Raw genomic sequence first — 19626 nt, forward strand, 5'->3', positions numbered from 1 at the left:
AACATCTTGGCCATGTTCTGTTATAATCTCCACCTGGCACAGCCAGAAGAGGACTGGCGACCCTTCATAGCCTGGTTCCTCTCTAGGTTTCTTCCTAGATTTTGGCCTTTCTAGGGAGTTTTTCCTAGCCACCGTGCTTCTACACCTGCATTGCTTGCTGTTTGGGGGTTTTAGGCTGGGTTTCTGTACAGCACTTTGAGATATCAGCTGATGTAAGAAGGGCTATATAAATACATTCGATTTGATTTGATAATAGTTCATTGTAGTATACTGTAAACGAACAGTATCCTTTCAGTTGAGTGTACTAGGCTTTGCCTGTCTACCGGAAATTGATGCTGTTGCTATGCAACCTCTTGCTAGCTTGTTAGCATAACAAATTACTAGCTAGACATTTTACTACTTCAAGTGTGTTATTAAATTCAATCTGGAGTGCCAGAGTGTACTCGTTGTCAGACTGTCCTTTATTACATTCAGAGCCCACAACAGACACTCTGGCGGAGGAGTAGGGTTGTTCCGATCAGGAAGTGAAGCTCCCAAGCTAACTGGCTTACTTCCACACACAAATGAGAGACAAACCTCACTCTAACCATTTGAATCGCCCTTGTAGAACTGGTTAGGCTGTTTTCATGTTATCCAGAATGTTGGTGACGGTAACTGTGCTGCGGGCAACAATTTAATTATGCTTTTTTTTTTTTTTGCTGATGTTTACTGACACCAGACATATTCAACTGGTGTTGAGCTTTCGTAAATTAAATCAGTTATTCTGTGCTCTGGCAGAAGGACACTCAAATGAGAATGCTCTGAAATCGGAGTAGTTAGCCAGAACAAATTTACGAACGCACGACTGTGCCACTTAGCTAAACTAAGAATGACGGAATAATCAAGTCAATAAACGTTGGGTAGATAGCATATAGTTAATACACTGGCAAGTTCGATGTATTAGTAGCCAACTAAGTTAGATAACATACCGGTACGTACTGTTGTAATGATAGCGTAGCTAACAAATTGTCAGCCAAAATAACGTAGAATGTAACTTATTTGAAAAGTCATTAATTTATTACATTGCTCAACATTTATCTTAACATTTGTCATAATTAGTTAAAGCAATGAATTTGTGTCCCCTCTCGTTGGACCCTCGGCTACATATTTTCCACCATTTTCTTCAAATCTGAAAACGTTGTAAAGCCACGCCTATTTAAAAAATATATATATTTGCATTATGGGCCCTAAAAGCACCGAAATAGTGTCCACTGCTTGTATACTTCGTATTCTGGCCAATGTAGTACGAAATCTGAAAACTTTTGAACATACTAACTATGTCCATGCTATGACCAATAAGCGATACTATACACTCAAGTTACGTCGCAAATAGTATGGTTAGTACGAGTATTCGAACACAGCTCTGGTAATCCTTACCTGGTTTTGGTCAAATGTACACATCGGCCATGGTGGGCCGCTAGTCGATGAAGTAGCCCCATCCCTTGTCAATCAGAGAGCCTACCTCTTGGGCTCTGCTGAAAAAAAAGACTCAATTTCAGTATTATACACCAGGTAGAGTCACCTTGGTGTTTGCAGTAAAAGACAATTGTCTATGGATTTCTCCATCATTATCAAATCTATTCATGCCTTTATCACAATTCTTGAAGATAAGGTTGGAATGAAGCATGTCTCTTTGTATCTTGCTGCAGTTGGAAACACATTTTTTGTCATTAACAACAAGTAATGTATCAACATCTCTCTCCACTAGTTTGCAAAAACATGTTAACAGCTTAGTTATTTACAGGGGGGGGGGGGGGGGGGGGGGGGGGCAGACTGTCCTATTGTTATAATGAAAACAAACATTCATGAAATGCAGGCCACATAGCACATAAGTGTTGGAAATATACAGTGGAACAGATCGATGACTGAACTGGGCGTCTCCAAAGCTAACCAAAGAAAATAGGATGTAGTGAGAAAATGAAAGCTAGAACAGTAGAACTGAAAGCTGGCATGTCAGATAAGCACTTTACTCCTAACAAACATATCTTTCCATTCTGCTGAAAGACAAAAATGTAAAAGCTTTTACTGAGTTACAGTTCACACAAGGAAATCAGTCCATTTGAAATAAATTCATTAGGCCTTAATCTACGGACTGGGAATACAGATATGCATTTGTTGGTAGGGTAGTGGATCAGAAAAACAGTCCGTATCTGGTGTGACCACCATTTGCCTCATGCAGCGAGACACATCTCCTTCACATAGAGTTGATCAAGGTTGTTGTTTGTGGCCTGTGGAATGTTGTTCCACTCCTCTTCAATGGCTGTGAGAAGTTACTGGATATTGACAGGAGCTGGAACACGCTGTCGTGGATCCAAAGCATCCCAAACATGCTCAATGGGTGACCCCAAACAGGCTCAATGGGTGACCCCAAACATGCTCAATGGGTGACCCCAAACATGCTCAATGGGTGACCCAAACATGCTCAATGGGTGTCCCCAAACATGCTCAATGGGTGTCAGTATGAGTATGTGTAACCGGTGTGAAATGGCTAGTTAGTTAGCAGGGTGCGTGCTAACAGCGTTTCAATCGGTGACGTCACTCACTCTGAGACCTTGAAGTAGTTTTTCCCCTTGCTCAGCAATGGCCGCGGCTTTTGTGGAGCGATGGGTAACGAGCCCAGGTAGGGGCGAGGAGAGGGACGGAAGCAAAACTGTTACACAGTGCAATTAATGTATTGTTTAGTGTTGTGTTGTGTAGTGGCTTTGCTGGCATGCATCCCACTTATTTTAGGTTTTGCCCCACCAAGATTTACATGCTAAAATCACCACTGGGTGTGACCACCATTTGCCTCATGCAGTGCGACACATCTCCTTTGCATAGAGTTGATCAAGGCGGTTGATTGTGGCCTGTGGAATGTTGTCCCACTCCTCTTCAATGGCTGTGCGAATTTGCTGGATATTGGCAGGAACTGGAACACGCTGTTGTACATGTCGATCCAGAGCATCCCAAACATGCTCAATGGGTGACATGTCTGATGAGTATGCAGGCCATGGAAGAACTGGGACAGTTTCTGCTTTCTCTGAATTGTGTACAGATCCTTGTGACATGGGGCCGTGCATTATCATGCTGAAACATGAGGTGATGGCAGCGGATGAATGGCATGAAAATGGGCCTGAGGATCTCGTTCACGGTATCTCTGTGCATTCACATTGCCATCCACAAAACGCAATTGTGTTCGTTGCGTTTATATTTTTTGTTCAGTGTAGTTAAGTTAATGTGAGTCTTGGGTCCGATAAAATGTGACTGCCACGGCATGCAGCAAGTTTCCTTGGGTGAAGTGTGTTATGGTCTTGAATCTGCTGTATCATCAGCTTCATTGTACTCATGGTGGCCAAGGACATGACCTTTGACCCTCACTCATGTCTCGCGTTTTGACCTTTTGTACAGTCTGTGACTGAAAAGTGAAATTTTACTTCTTTGCCAATTTATCATTTACAGTATTGTGCATAAAGAGCGTATTAGTTAGTATGTCCAAAAGTTCTCATTTATGAAGATATTACATTTTTTGGAACAAACGCTTCCTGCATGGGCAGACAGGACACTGCTGTAAACACAAATGTAGTTCTCTCTTTAGCAACACACATTCAGAGTCAATATTGATATTAGAGTCAATATTGATAGAGCCCAACCTGATTTGAGCCCCACCTGTTTAGCAAAAAAAAGAAAAATATATTTCTATATTTGAAAAAAATACACTTTTTTGTTGCCTGTTTTGCATGTTATTTTGGCATTAATACGTGTCACATATCAGTTTGCAAACAATGTAATAAAGTGAATCATTGATTTAATAAAGCCGCATACAAACATGGTCTCTTTTTGTCACGATCGTCGTAAGGAACGGCCCAAAATGCAGCGTGGTATGTGTTCATGATGAAGTTTTTAATTAAAGAAAGCCCTGAACACTGAATACAAACTATACAAAACAATACACGAATAACGACCGTGAAGCTATAATGAGAACTGTGCTGACACAAGCAACTAACATAGACACCCAACCACAAACAAACAGTGAAACCCAGGCTACCTAAGTATGATTCTCAATCAGAGACAACTAATGACACCTGCCTCTGGCCGAAACATAGAAATCCCAAAATCATAGAAAAACAAACATAGACTGCCCACCCTAACTCACGCCCTGACCATACTAAATAACGACAAAACAAAGGAAATAAAGGTCAGAACGTGACACTTTTTTGTTTTCATGAGTAAGGCAGCTCCAAAATGCAGGTGTTTCAGCCTAGCTCAGTGCTTTCTGTGGTGGTGGGGCAAGCCAGCAGAAAATATGGAGAGTAGGGGTTGGTAATGTTCTAGTTGTGCCGTGATTGGCTCAGTGGTAAGTCACTCATGGGGACACTACATCACAGCAAAATCTACAGGTAGAGCTCGAGAATTCAAGCTCCTTGGCTGCTACCATAGAGTTACATTAAAAGTGCCCATCCAAGAAGACTTAAGGTCATCGGCCACAGATAAAATTACGTCAAATCACGTTATATCTACCGTAGCTTTGATTTGATTGGACCGATCATGTCAACATCATACTTTCAAAATATTAGCTAGCAAGTTAGCAGTCATCATCATGAATCAAGTCGACAATCTACTGGCAAATCCTTTTCAAACCTTGTCATATGAAGAAAAATAATAGATTAAACGTATCGGTGCTCATCGGCCATTGGACATAAACATTACACAACAAGTTGGAAATCGGAAATTCAATGAGTGGTTTGGAAAGAACCAGTGGCTAACTGCAAGCGTTGCAAAGCAATCACTAGTCTGCTATTCAGTAGTGTGGGTGTGTGGTCCAACTTTGGGTTTAAGGGTCTCTTTTCCAAGCTTAAAAGGATAAACATCTATCACAATGGGCCAGAAAAGGTTGAATACATTGGCCATGCTGTCAATCCATCATGACTTCTGCCGCATTCAAAACAACTGAAAACTCGGAACTGGGAAATCTCAGATTTCAGTGAGTTCAACACAACTGGGAACTGAAAAACGAGCTCCGCCTGGAAAAATACATTTTGAACGGTCATCCAACTAGGAATTCCAAGTCGGGAACTCAAGCCTCTTTCTAGAGTTCCGGCCTGAAGATCACTGACGTCATGATTCAACCTTGGTTTTTTCAAAGTTCCCAGTTGTCTTGAAAGCACCATAAATCCAGAGAATGCCAGACATTGAATACAAAGTGTGATGACAAAATTTGCCCAAGAAGGACCGCCGGGCCACCTTCCTGTTCAAGTGAACACAGCACAACAAGGTGAGTCCAAAAATGTCTTGCATCCTCCTGCATAAATTACTTTAAAGTACTACTTAAGTAGCTTTTTGGGGTATTTTTACTTTACTTTACTATTTATATTTTAGACAACTTTTACTTTTACTTCACTACATTTCTAAAGAAAATAATGTACTTTTTACTCCATTCATTTCCCCTGACACCCAAAAGTACTCGTTACATTTTGAATGCTCAACAGGACAGGAAAATGGTCTAATTCACACACTTATCAAGAGAACATCCCTGGTCATCCCTATTGACACTGATCTGGCGGATTCACTAAGCACACATGGTTAGTTTGTAAATTATGTCTGCGTGTTGTAGCGTGGCCCTGGCTATCTGTAAATTAAAAAAAACATTACAATTATGCCGTCTGGTTTACTTATTATGAGCAATTTGAAATGATTTATACTTTTACTTTTGATAGTTAAGTATATTTAAAACCAAATAGTTTTATTCAAGTTGTATTTTACTGGGTGACTTTTACTTGAGTAATTTTCTACTAAGGTATCTTTACTTTAATGGAAATTGGGTACACATGGTGGTGCACATGTAGCCTATAGCCGATTTTACAGAAATGTAAACATCAAATATTGTAATAGCTTTCATTGTCTGCTTATATGCCCCCTTTATTTATCCAATGATTCTGACTTGGTGTACAGGGAGAACACTGTAAGAACGGCCCGTGTTCTGAATTCTGTCGCTGTACATTTCAAAAAGTGCTGAACAAATAGTTATATTGACTACGTCTGTCCTAGCTCGCTCATTAATGTCTTAATTGAAATTACAGATTGCCTCTTATCTGCTCGTCGTCCCCTTATACCAGTGTGTATATTCAATTGTCAGTAGAATCACATTTGTTTAAGCAAGTCAGCCATATCAGCATTGTTTTTTTTTTAAAGGCAGTAAATGAGGCTGAATGAAATGTTTCGCTGCCAGACAAAACTCAGCTGATAGCCAGGTGTAGCAGTGGTAAGATGTTGGGACTATACTGTTGGTACAGCTTTATGTAGGCCCACAGTTTGTGGGCACCGTTTGCCACCGTTATAGTGCAATTCATGTATTGTGTTGTGAGTTTACATGCTAAATTCGCCAAGTGATTACTGTCAATCTGAGTTAATACAGTACATGCATTTTGTTCAGGTGTGTTACCTATCATTTCAATTCCATGAACAATAGCTTGCGTGCCCGGAGACATCGGACACCCCATGGTTTCTGGGAAAGAAACAGGCGCACTGTATTTAGAACTGTGTTGAGATGGATTCTGGCTCTGCTCTCTACATCCTGATGTAGGGAAATCCCACATCCCACTGACCTGAGCAAGAGAGAGGGAGAGAAAGAGCAAGAGAGAGAGAGAGATGTGTGTGCGGGTTTGCTGTGGAGAGGGTGTGGATTGTTTTCACATAGTAACAGACTTCCTGTCTCTCTTGGATTCATATTGTGGCCATAACCAGTTGTGAGCCACCTCCTACCAGTTATCTGAGCACTTGGCCTCCAAAGTGACAGTTTCCTCTTATTTGACCTTTGACACCGACCTTCCTAAAATATATTCTTATTCATGAACGCTCTTCCTTTTAATTTGACTGAAATCTATCTATTACGCTGCTGAGGCCAATACTAATATCCCCAAAATTAGATTTTTTTTTTAGGCGTGATTAATATTAGGCATAGTAGTAATCCGGATAGGCACTAGTCCTTGATCATAACTCTCAGGTCCATTTCATTACACATAAGTAATTGGACTTCTGTAAAGGGGAGTTTTTGTTAAGAGCCCTGACACTCGGTCTGAACATTAACACACAGTTTTAGAATAATTCATGTCAGTGATTTAAAACAAAAAACAAATGTTCCAATTGATACACACCTTTAAATGGGGTTAGGGTTTGTGTTCCCACACGGCCATATCTCCATGTTACAGACGGAAGACTGAGGGGCCACCGGTGGTAACTAGCATGCGCTGAACACCTGTGTGTCACTGAAAAATACTGTCGGCTGCAACAGTGATGAAGCTGGTTAAAACGGTGTATATAAAAAAGTGTATATTTTGCATTATTTTTTATGTGATATTAAAGTATAAGGCTTTGTGTTTCTAGAACCGTATCGCAATTGAGAATAGATTCACGTTTTGATGGCTGTTTTGGCTGCCAGAGCCAGTCTACCTCTTAAAATAACACAAGGTTATTGAACTTTAAGGATTAACGGTAGGCTCTTTAAGAGTCCATCTTGGGCTAGGTAGGCACATACTATTCTACCAAGCATTTATTCAAGTCATACTGCATGCAAGGAAAGCAATGGATATGGTCAGATCTACTTAATCAAGCTGGCTTTAGGCTACTGTTCGTTTACGGTAGCATACTACTCAAACGCTGTCTTTAAATGGTAGAACACGCCCTAAACCCGATAAGGCAGTCGTTTCATGAGCACTGTGCTGCAGGAATGGTGTATGTCGTAGGCAGAGCAGTGACAAGGTTGTGCGTCCCGTGTACAGTGCGTATTTTCACAGTCGCAATGGCAGACGCTTTGGCTAAAGTCCCCGACGCTGAAGTCGATCCAGAGGGAACATTTAAGTATATTTTAGTGAGGATAAAAGTAAAAGATGGAACTGAATACAAAGATATAGTGAGAGGCACAAAAAGTGCTGGGCAGTATCACAGTAAGTTTGCCTTGTTTCTTTCGTGGCTGTGGTCAGACAGCATTGCTTTGAGGCGCCCATTGCCCACGTACACCAATCCTGCTCTCATTAGCGACAATGTCCAGCTGCAGGCCTGTGTACTACATTTCTACCAGTGGCAAAATGTAACCGACCTTGTTATAAATTGTTACTATGATATCTAATGCCATTTGCTAGTAAACCGAGGGCATGAAACTCAATAACATAGTAGCTTTTGAATGTGCCATTGCGCTATATAGGCTACTGTCCGCAACTGCTGGTAACCAAATACAGGATGTTGGAACATTGTCAACATGCATATATGCCTAAAGATAGCCACATAAGAGCTGATGATTACATATACAAACAGAGCCGGCCCTAGCCTTTTGCCCCCCCCCCCCCACCTCTCTGACAAAACATTTTAGTGCCCCCATTTCCTGCAATTGTACACGTTTTGCCTTGACTAATGCCATGTTAATTTGATATCTCATTGAAAGTGACTAACAAAATCAGTAGGGGCCCCCTGGAGGTCAGGGCCCCTGGGCATTTGCCCTTCATGCCTGGTCAGCAATTCGGCCATGATTACTACAAGTTTAGGTAGCTGGCTAGACTAACTTACCAATGAAGAAAATGTTAGCTGACATGGGCTAATTGAGTGACTGTCAGTGACTAACGTAAGAAAATATATAAGTCATTTTTTTGGGTCGGGCCTTAAATGACCGCTAATGCCCAGGGCCTGTCTTGGATACAAACATAGATGAGCCCTAGGCCTACATGAGGTGACTAATTGTGCATAAATCACTCTTGGTTGTAGCTGTAACATTGTATGCCTTGGCCTTCATACATCACATCCCCTCCCCTTCAGATTTCATGTTTATCACTTTGACTGGTTTTCAGATCATATATTTGAGAAGGTCACCCCACCAATAACGGCTTTGGGACTGGAGTGCAACTGTCTTGGAGGAGGGAAGATTGAGCACAACAGCAAAGACAAAAAAATGCGTGTTTTTGGGGAATCAACTGTAAGTGCATTTCAGCTCTATGTAAGGGCCTTCTCCCCAGAGGGGAACGGTCACCAAACAGAGGAGAGGAAAACATTTTCAAAACCTCCGGAAAATAACATATGCTGTGTGTGTGTGTGTGTGTGTGTGTGTGTCCCACCCCCCCATCTATTTCAGGGCTATGGCAAAGCAGATCATTCAGTGTCTGTTGAGAAGCTGAAGAGTGTTTTCAAAGACTACGAGATCACATGGTCTGATGATAAAGAATAGATCACCTGGTACGATGCTAAAGAATAGATCACCTAGTACGATGCAAAAGAATCTATCACCTGGTCCTGGTAAAGAATATATCACCTGGTCCTGGTAAAGAATATATCACCTGGTCCTGGTAAACAATAGATCACCTGGTCCTGGTAAACAATAGAGGGAAACTCCCCCTCTGTATATGTCTGCTAATATCTGCCTTATGGCTCAACACTCCTGTTAACAAAACAACACACACTGCAATGATTTAAAATCATTAAAATAAAAAAACTTTTTTTTTCAGTTGCACTTTATTTTGTACTAATTTTTAAAATGTTTGATGATGCATAGTAGCGTGTATCTGCAACCAGCGCAGAGTTGAAATGAAAGTAAAGTAGGCCTCATCAGTCATAATGGTGGAGGCTGCGAGCCAAGCGTAAAGTCCATACCGGAAGATACTGTGTGATATGGGAGCACAAAAACATATCCTGTTGGCCTCAGGGAGAGTGTTAGTTTGGGGAACGCTAAATACAGGCGAAGGACTGTTACGCAGGTCCTGTCCAACAGCCAGTCTTGTTCAAGAGCAATATAGCATATTCAGAAAGTGTTCAGACCACATTACAGCCTTATTCTAAAATGTATTCAATTGTTTTTTTTCCCCTCATCAATGTTGTAGAAACACCTCAAAGATGATCAATGGAAACATGGTTCACCTGAGCTCAATGTCGAGTCTCATAGCAAAGTGTCTGAATACTTATGTAAATAAAAATATTTAAAAAATTATACATTTGCAAAAAGGAGTCTGAATACTTTCTGAATGCATTGTACTGTACATGTCTCTGTGTGCTGTTCATGTCCTCTGAAATCCCGGGCTTTCCAGTTTCCACTATGTATTCTGAATACCGTCATCTAGGACAAGAGTTATGTAAGGACAGGCCTAAGGGGCTTCCGGGCTTTGAATCTCACCACTATCTTCAACAGCGGGCCTTTAGCAGAGGGCAGTCTCACTCTTGTTAAGAACAGTGCCGGCCTAGCTTCGAATAATGTATATCCATTAAACTCAAATGTATTTATTCCATTCAGCTATGAGCTACTATCAGTTGCAGTAAGTCAGGTGGTTTAGCACAACCCCTTTGAATTCTTCTGCCCTCCGGGACCAGAATTCCTTATCCCTAACTAGAGGTATGGATGGAAACACACGGAGAGGTCCCGTAAACAAACAAACATTGACCTCCATTAGCAGACTTAGCGGACTACATTTTTCAGAGGTTACCAGTGCCCATAAAAATCCCCTTCCCTCCTGTTTCTGTCCAAAGTTACCTTCAGCTTCCTGTGAACTGATAACAAACCACCCCTTTCTATTATCTGCTAACAGGGAGGTCACAGGTCGGTTGGTACGGACGAGGGTTCAGTCATGTTCGATTTCTCTTTTTGGAAGGGCAAGATTTTATAACACAATGGGGGTTTGTCATATGGCCATAAAAAGATGAGTCAAAAGCAATAGAAACAAAGTTGCCATGTTTTACAGTATTATTATTACAATAAAACATTTTTTCTCTCCATCTTATGGTTTAGTCATAGTTCTATGAATGACTGTCGGGGAAAGTGGGACAGCATTCATTAAATAATACATTTTATACAGTACAGTCATTGTGATGGTGTTATCAGGTGTATAAAATGTATTATTTAATGAAATCTGGTGGTTTAACACTCATAATGGATTGTCTTTTGTGTGTGTTTTGTCTGTGTTAATCAGTAGTTTGCACTACTTGATCACTTTTCTCCTACAGTGCATTCGGAAAGTATTCAGACCCCTTGACTTTTTCCACATTTTGTTATGTTACAGCCTTATTCTAAAGTGGATTATATTGATTCCCCCCCCCCCCCCCCCCCCCCCCCCCCCTCATCAAGCTACACACAATACCCCACATTGACAAGGAAGCAAAAACAGGTTTTTAGAAATTTTGGCATATTGATAAAAAATACAAAACCTGAAATATGACATTTACATAAGTATTTCAGACCCTTTACTTTGTTGAAGCACCTTTGGCAGCGTTTACAGTCGTGGCCAAAAGTTTTGAGAATTACACAGATATTAATTTTCACAAAGTTTGCTGCTTCAGTGTCTTTAGATATTTTTTTGTCAGATGTTACTATGGAATACTGAAGTATAATTACAAGCATTTCATAAGTGTCAAAGGCTTTTATTGACAATTACATGAAGTTGATGCAAAGAGTCAGTGTTGACCCTTCTTTTTCAAGACCTCTGCAATCCGCCCTGGCATGCTGTCAATTAATTTCTGGGCCACATTCTGACTGATGGCAGCCCATTCTTGCATAATCAATTCTTGGAGTTTGTGGGTTTTTGTTTGTCCACCTGCCTCTTGAGGATTGACCACAAGTTCTCAATGGGATTATATAAAAAAAATATCAGTGTTTTGTTCCCCGAGCCACTTAGTTATCACTTTTGCCTTATGGCAAGGTGCTCCATCATGCTGGTATAGGCATTGTTCGTCACCAAACTGTTCCTGGATGGTTGGGAGAAGTTGCTCTCGGAGGATGTGTTGGTACCATTCTTTATTCATGGCTGTGTTCTTAGGCAAAATTATGAGTGAGCCCACTCCCTTGGCTGAGAAGCAACCCCACACATTTATGGTCTCAGGATGCTTTACTGTTGGCATACCAGAGGACTGATGGTAGCGCTCACCTTATCTTCTCTGGACAAGCTTTTTTCCGGATGCCCCAAACAATCGGAGAAGGGATTCATCAGAGAAAATTACTTTACCCAGGTCCTCAGCAGTCCAATCCCTGTACCTTTGCAGAATATCAGTCTGTCCCTGATGTTTTTCTTGGAGAGAAGTGGCTTCTTTGCTGTCCTTCTTGACACCAGGCCATCCTCCAAAAGTCTTTGCCTCACTGTGCGTGCAGATGCACTCACACCTGCCTGCTGCCATTCCTGAGCAAGCTCTGTACTGGTGGTGCCCCGATCCCGCAGCTGAATCAACTTTAGGAGATGATCCTAGCGCTTGCTGGACTTTCTTGGGGGCCCTGAAGCCTTCTTCACAACAATTGAAGTTCTTGAAGTTCTTGATGACCCGATAATTGTTTGATTTAGGTGCAATCTTACTGGCAGCAATATCCTTGCCTGTGAGGCTGTTTTTTGTGCAAAACAATGATGATGGCACGTGTTTCCTTGCAGGTAACCATGTTTGACAGAGGAAGAACAATGATTCCAAGCACCACCCTCCCTTTGAAGCATTCCAGTCTTGTATTCGAACTCAATGAAAAAGACAGACTGATCTCCGGCCTTGTCCTCGTCAACACTCACACCTGTGTTAACGAGAGAATCACTGACATGATGTCAGATGGTCCTTTTGTGGCAGTGCTGTTCATTTGCATGGCAAAGAGGGACTTTTCAATTAATTGCAATTCATCTGATCACTCTTCATAACAATCTGGAGTATATAAAAATTGCCATCATACAAATTGAGGCAGCAGACTTTGTGAAAATTAATATTTGTGTCATTCTCAACTTTTGGCCATGACAGTACAGCCTTGAGTCTTCTTTTGCGTATGGCGCTACAAGTGTGGCACACCTGTATTTGGGGAGCTTCTCCCATTCTTCTCTGCAAATCCTATTAGGCTCTGTCAGGTTGGATCAGGAGCGTCGCTGCACAGCTATTTTCAGGTCTCTCCAGAAATGTTTTACTGGGTTCAAGTCCGGGCTCTTGGCTGTGTGCTTAGGGTCGTTGTCCCGTTGGAAGGTGAACCTTCGCCCCAGTCTGAGGTCCTGAGTGCTCTGTAGCACATTTTCATCAAGGCTCTCTCTGTACTTTGCTCCGTTCATCTTTCCCTCAATCCTGCTTATTGTCCCAGTCCATGTCGCTGAAAAGTTTGGTTTCATTAGGCCAGAGAATCTTGTTTCTCATGGTCTGAGACTCTTTCGGTGCCTTTTGGCAAACTCTAAGCAGGCTGTCATGCGCCTTTTACTGATAAGTAGGGCGGCCGGTGGCCTAGTGGTTAGAGCATTGGACTAGTAACCGAAAGGTTGCAAGATTGAATCCCCGAGCTGACAAGGTACAAAATCTGTCGTTCTGCCACTGAACAAGGCAGTTAACCCACTGTTCCTAGGTCATAATTGAAAATAAGAATTTGTTCTTAACTGACTTGCCTAGTTAAATAAAGGTAAAAAAAACAAAATAAGTGGCTTCTGTCTAGCCACTACCATAAAGGCCTGATTGGTGGAGTGCTGCATAGATGGTTTTCCTTCTGGAAGGTTCTCCCATCTCCACAGAGGAACCCTGGAGCTCTTTCAGAGTGACCATCGAGTTCTTGGTCACCTCCCTGACCAATGCCCTTCACCCCTGATTGCTCAGTTTGGCCGGTCGGTCAGCTCTAGAAAGAGTCTTGGTGGTTCCAAGCTTTTTCCATTTAAGAATGGAGGAGGCCACTATGTTCTTGGGGACCTTAAATGCTGTCAAAATGTTTTGGTATCCTTCCCCAGATCTGTGCCTCGACACAATCCTGTCTCGATGCTCTACGGACAATTCCTTCGACTTCATGGCTTAGTTTTTGCTCTGACAAGCTCTGTCAACTATGGGACCTTATATAGACAGGTGTGTGCCTTTCCAAATCGTATCCAATCAATTGAATTTTCCACAGGCGGACTCCAATCAAGTTGTAGAAACATCTCAAGGATGATCAATGGAAACAGGATGCACCTGAGCTCTATTTCAAGTCTCATAGCAAAGGGTCTGAATACTTATGTAAATAAGGTAATTCTGTTATTAATTTAGAATAAATTAGCAAAAAATTCAGAAAAACAGTTTTCCCTTTGTCATTATGGGGTATTGTATGTAGATTTAATCCATTTTAGAAAAGTCTGTAATGTTGCAAAAATGTGGAAAAAGTCAAGGGGTCTGAATACTCTCCCGAATGCACTGTGCGTGTATTTTAAATGAGAAGGGAAATGCAACAGGATAGTATGGGTACAGATCACAATATTGTGAATAAATGGAGATGTATTTTCTGCTTTTTGTTGTCAATAGGCCCTCCAGGACCCACATCGAGTCCCAAGAACAAGGTCCCTGCTGAGTCAGAGGCCACTTTTCCATTCTCTCTCTCTTCCTCAGACAAGAACATGTATCATGTCTTGTCACCAAAATGTCTCGTTTTTAGTCACACACAGCAATCCCCGAAGGTCTTGTAACAGGAAATAATAAAATAGAATAGAATAGAAAAGGATGGATAAATCATTTGAACACTCTTGTTCAAAAATAATGGAGGGACACACACACACACACACACACACACACACACACACACACACACACACACACACATAACAATACATTAAGCACTGAAGACAAATGAAAGATTTGGAATGACCAACAGGCCTAGCTAACTACTGTGGAAGCCATTGGTTCATTGTAATACTTTTATTATATTAACAAGGCCCATAAGTGAGGGTGCAAGTTAATTGACTCCCGTTTCCTAAACAAGAAGTTGTAGTTCCTTCCTGTAAATGGACACATCAGATTTACTGGAACAAAGGAAACACCACAGGGAGGTGGTTTACCTTACTGCCAGATGTTATCATCAGAACGACTAGACCTACATGAAGTCTGTACACTTTATAAAACATCTAATCAAGTCATGAAAATCAGTGCATCCCACTCAGCCATCGACAGCTAAAACATGTCACTATGACTTGAAAATGCCAAGACGACAATCGAAGACATTGTGCTGAATAGGACCCTGGAAATATCTTTGAAAAGTTATATTGTATGGAAATATTTTATGATTTAATGATTGATGTCTGCCTGTGATGTCCCCCCCCCCATTTTCTTTGCTAATTGAGGACATTACTTACCTACTTACTGGAAACATTGCCCATGTAAAAACAGAGACAATTATATCTTCAATGGAATTCCTTCTATTGTTCTCTCCCCCATCCCTAGAGTAGACATAGCCTCACTCTTCCACTCACTGTCGGGAAGACGAGATATAAAATAGACTGGATTTGTCACTTCATTGAGGGCACAGAAATGTAATCTACATTCTGGAAATAGCTTTTATGTATTGCAATGCTTTGTAGTCAGTGCTTGACTTGGGACTGAAAAAGGTGCCGGTACTCATTCTGGGTGCTGTTACTGTTTACATTTAGGTTCAGGAGCTCCACAATACTTCTGAGCGAAATATTCTATAATAGGAACAGGAGCTCAGGCAGTAGAACATTTGAGGATCCCGGCACTCTGCTTCGGTGAGCTCCTGCCCAAGTCAAGCACTGTATGTAGTAATGTGAAAACCAGATGTGGGAACTCTGCTCAGGTGTTTTCTTTTACACCTGCTATGTTAGGTTAGTAGTAATACCAGTGCCGACCCATCATTCAGGGCTGGTGGGACAGAACCCTACCTGTTTTGAGCCCCACATGTTTAGCTAAAAAATATACAGTACCAGTCATTCAAGGGTTTTTCTTAATTATTTTTTTTATTTTTTTTATTTTTTTTCAGCTCAAATAAGCAAAGAAAAATGACTGTCCATTATTACTTTAAGACATGAAGGTCGGTCAATACGGAAAATTTCAAGAACTTTTAAAGTTTCTTCATGTCCAGTCGCAAAAACCATCAAGCGCTATGATGAAACTGGCTATCATGAGGACCGCCACAGGAAAGGAAGACCCGAGTTTGCTGCAGGGGTAAGTTACCAGCCTTGCAGACACATCTCAACATCAACTGTTCAGAGGAGACTGCATGAATCAGGCCTTCATGGTCGAATTGCTGCAAAAAAACCACTACTAAAGGACACCATTAAGAAGAAGAGACTTGTTTGGGCCAAAAAAAACCAAGCAATGGACATTAGACCTGTGGAAATCTGTCCTTTGGTCTGATGAGTCCAAATTGTAGATTTTTGGTTCCAACCATCGTATCTTTGTTAGACACAGAGTAGGTGAACAGATGATCTCCGCATGTGTGGTTCCCACCTTGAAGCATGGAGGAGGAGGTGTGATGGTGTGGTGGTGCTTTGCTGGTGACACTGTGATTTATTTAGAATTCAAGGCACACTTAACCAGCATGGCTCCCACAGCATTCTGCATCGATACGCCGTCACATCTGGTTTGTGCTTAGTGGGACTATCATTTGTTTTTCAACAGGACAATGACCCAATACACCTCCAGGCTGTGTAAGGGCAATTTGACCAAGAAGGAGAGTGATGGAGTGCTGCATCAGATGACCTGGCTTCCACAATCACCCGACCTCAATCCAAAAGATGGTTTGGGATGAATTGGACCGCAGAGTGGAGGAAAAGCAGCCAACAAGTGCAGTTCACAGGAAGCTGCCTTCCTGACCCCTCCTGTCTCAACCTCCAGTATTTATGCTGCAGTAGTTTATGTGTCGGGGGGCTAGGGTCAGTTTGTTATATCTGGAGTACTTCTCCTGTCCTATTCGGTGTCCTGTGTGAATTTAAGTGTGCTCTCTCTAATTCTCTCTTTCTCTCTTTCTTTCTCTCTCTCGGAGGACCTGAGCCCTAGGACCATGCCTCAGGACTACCTGACATGATGACTCCTTGCTGTCCCCAGTCCACCTGGCCGTGCTGCTGCTCCAGTTTCAACTGTTCTGCCTTATTATTATTTGACCATGCTGGTCATTTATGAACATTTGAACATCTTGGCCATGTTCTGTTATAATCTCCACCCGGCACAGCCAGAAGAGGACTGGCCACCCCACATAGCCTGGTTGAGTTTTTCCTAGCCACCGTGCTTCTACACCTGCATTGCTTGCTGTTTGGAGTTTTAGGCTGGGTTTCTGTACAGCACTTTGAGATATCAGCTGATGTACGAAGGGCTATATAAATAAATTTGATTTGATTTTGATTTGATTTGATCTTTGGATAGAAACAGGAGGAATGGGGAATTTTATGGGCACTGGTAACCTCTAAAAAATGCTGTCAGTTTCTGTTGAAGTCTGCTAATGGGGGTCAATGTTTGTTTACGGGAACCCTTGAACTAGTAGGTGTGTCCAAACTTTTGAGTGGTACTGTATATACAGTGCCTTTGGAAAGTATTCAGACCCCTTGATTTTTTCCACATTTTGTTATGTTACAGATGTATTCTAAATGGATCAAATAAACCAAAATAATCAGCAATCTACACATTATACCTCATAATGACAAAGTGAACACTGCTTTTTAGACATGTTTCCAAATGTATAAAAAATTTAAAAACAGAAATACCTTATTTACATAAGTATTCAGACCCTGAATTGAGCTCAGGTTCATCATGTTTCCATTGATCATCCTTGAGATGTTTCTACAACTTGATTAGAGTCCACCTGTGGTAAATTCAATTGATTGGACATGATTTGGAAAGGCACACACCGTTCTATATAAGGTCCCACAGTTGACAGTGCATGTCAGAGCAAAAACCAAGCCATGAGGTCGAAGGAATTGTACGTAGAGCACCGAGACAGGATTGTGTCGAGGCACAAATGTGGGGAAGGGTACCAAACAACTTCTGCAGCATTGAAGGTCCCTAAGAACACAGTGGCCTCCGTCATTCTTAAATGGAAGTAGCTTGGAACCACCAAGACTCTTCCTAGAGCTGGCCACCTGGCCAATTTGAGTAATCGGGGGCGAAGGGTCTTGGTCAGGGAGGTGATCAAGAACCCAATGGTCACTCTGACAGAGCTTTAGAGTTCCTCTGTGGAGATGGGAGAACCTTCCAAAAGGACAACCATCTCTGCAGCACTCCACCAATCAGGCCTTTATGGTAGAATGTAAAAGGTAAAAGGCACATGACAGCCTGCTTGGAATTTGCCAAAAGGCACCTAAACACTCTCAGACCATGAGAAACATGAGAGTGCAGCAACGCTCCCCTCAAGCTTACAGAGCTTGAGAGGATCTGCAGAGAATAATGGGAGAAACACCACAAATACAGGCGTGCCAAGCTTGTAGCATCTTACCCAAGACTCGATGCTGTAATCACTGCCAAAGGTGCTTCAACAAAGTACTGCGTAAATGTCTGAATACTTATGTAAATGTGATATTTCAGTATTTTTAATTTTTTTTATAAATCAGCAAAAAGTAGATGTGTCTAAACTTTTGACTGGTATTGTATATATATTTTTTTGGTTTGTTTCCTGTTTTGCATGTTATTTTGGCATTAATACGTGTCACATATCAGTTTGCAAATAATGTAAAAAAATATATATATAATTGAATTATTGAAGCTTTTTTGAGTAAGGCAGCTCAGGTGTTTCAGCCTAGTTAAGTGCTTTCTATGGTGGTTGGGCAGCCAGCATAAAATAAGGAGTGTAGGGGTTGACAATGTTCTCTAGTTACGCCATGATTGGCTCAGTGTTCTGCCACTCATGGGGACACTATGTCACCGCAAAATCTACAGGGAGAGCCTTAACCCTTTTAGCTCAAGAGCACCCCTAGAGGTAAAAGTTCTGTAAATAATGTTTTATTGTATGATTGGTTCTGATACATATCAATTCAATTTCAATTCAAGGGGCTTTATTGGCATGGGAAACATGTGTTAACATTGCCAAAGCAAGTGAGGTAGATAATATACAAAAGTGAAATAAACAATAAAAATTAACAGTAAACATTACACATACAGAAGTTTCAAAACAATAAATACATTACAAATGTCATATTATACATATATATATATATATCTATATACAGTGTGTGTTGTAACAATGTACAAATGGTTATCACTCACTGGGCTTTGACCAATCAGAGGCGACACAAACAAAGAGATGCGCGCGGAACCTTTGAGCGTCGGGTGCTTCCACCGGTGTGAAAATAGCCACAATAAGGATTAGCCACACTTGCTGAATTTTAGGTTCGCATTCAAAGTTAAAGTCCCCCCTTGAAATTGATTAAAACGCATACAAAAGGCAATACTTTGTTAATTTGACACAAAAAAGTACAAATCTGTTGAAAGCACACTATGGCTGTAGTAGACTTTAAAATGACATCAGCCTACTCAGTGACACACACAGATAACAATTCTGAATAGATTACACAAATACTAGCGTTATGGCTCATATTCATATTAAGAATCTTTAACTGTGTGAAATCACCTCACTATGAAATCAAATTTAATTAGCCACATGCTTACAGCCTTCACAGCTGTAATCTATGGATGTCACTGAGTAGGCTGATACTCCATTTCATGGCCCCTAGATCCATAGATAAGTCTGTTCATTTCAATAGAAATGTCAATACGCACAATAGGCTGAATAGTGAGGTAATTTTCCACAGTTAAAGTTCCTTAATATGAGCTACGACACTAATATTTCTGTAAACGCTTCAGAATTGTAATCTGTTTGTGTAACTGAGTATGATGATACCCCATTTCATGGACCCAAGATCCATAGGTAAGGGGCAGCAGGTAGCCAGGTGGTTCGAGCGTTGG

Source organism: Oncorhynchus clarkii, chromosome 5, assembly GCF_045791955.1.
Source record: "Oncorhynchus clarkii lewisi isolate Uvic-CL-2024 chromosome 5, UVic_Ocla_1.0, whole genome shotgun sequence".
Lineage (NCBI taxonomy): Eukaryota > Metazoa > Chordata > Actinopteri > Salmoniformes > Salmonidae > Oncorhynchus > Oncorhynchus clarkii.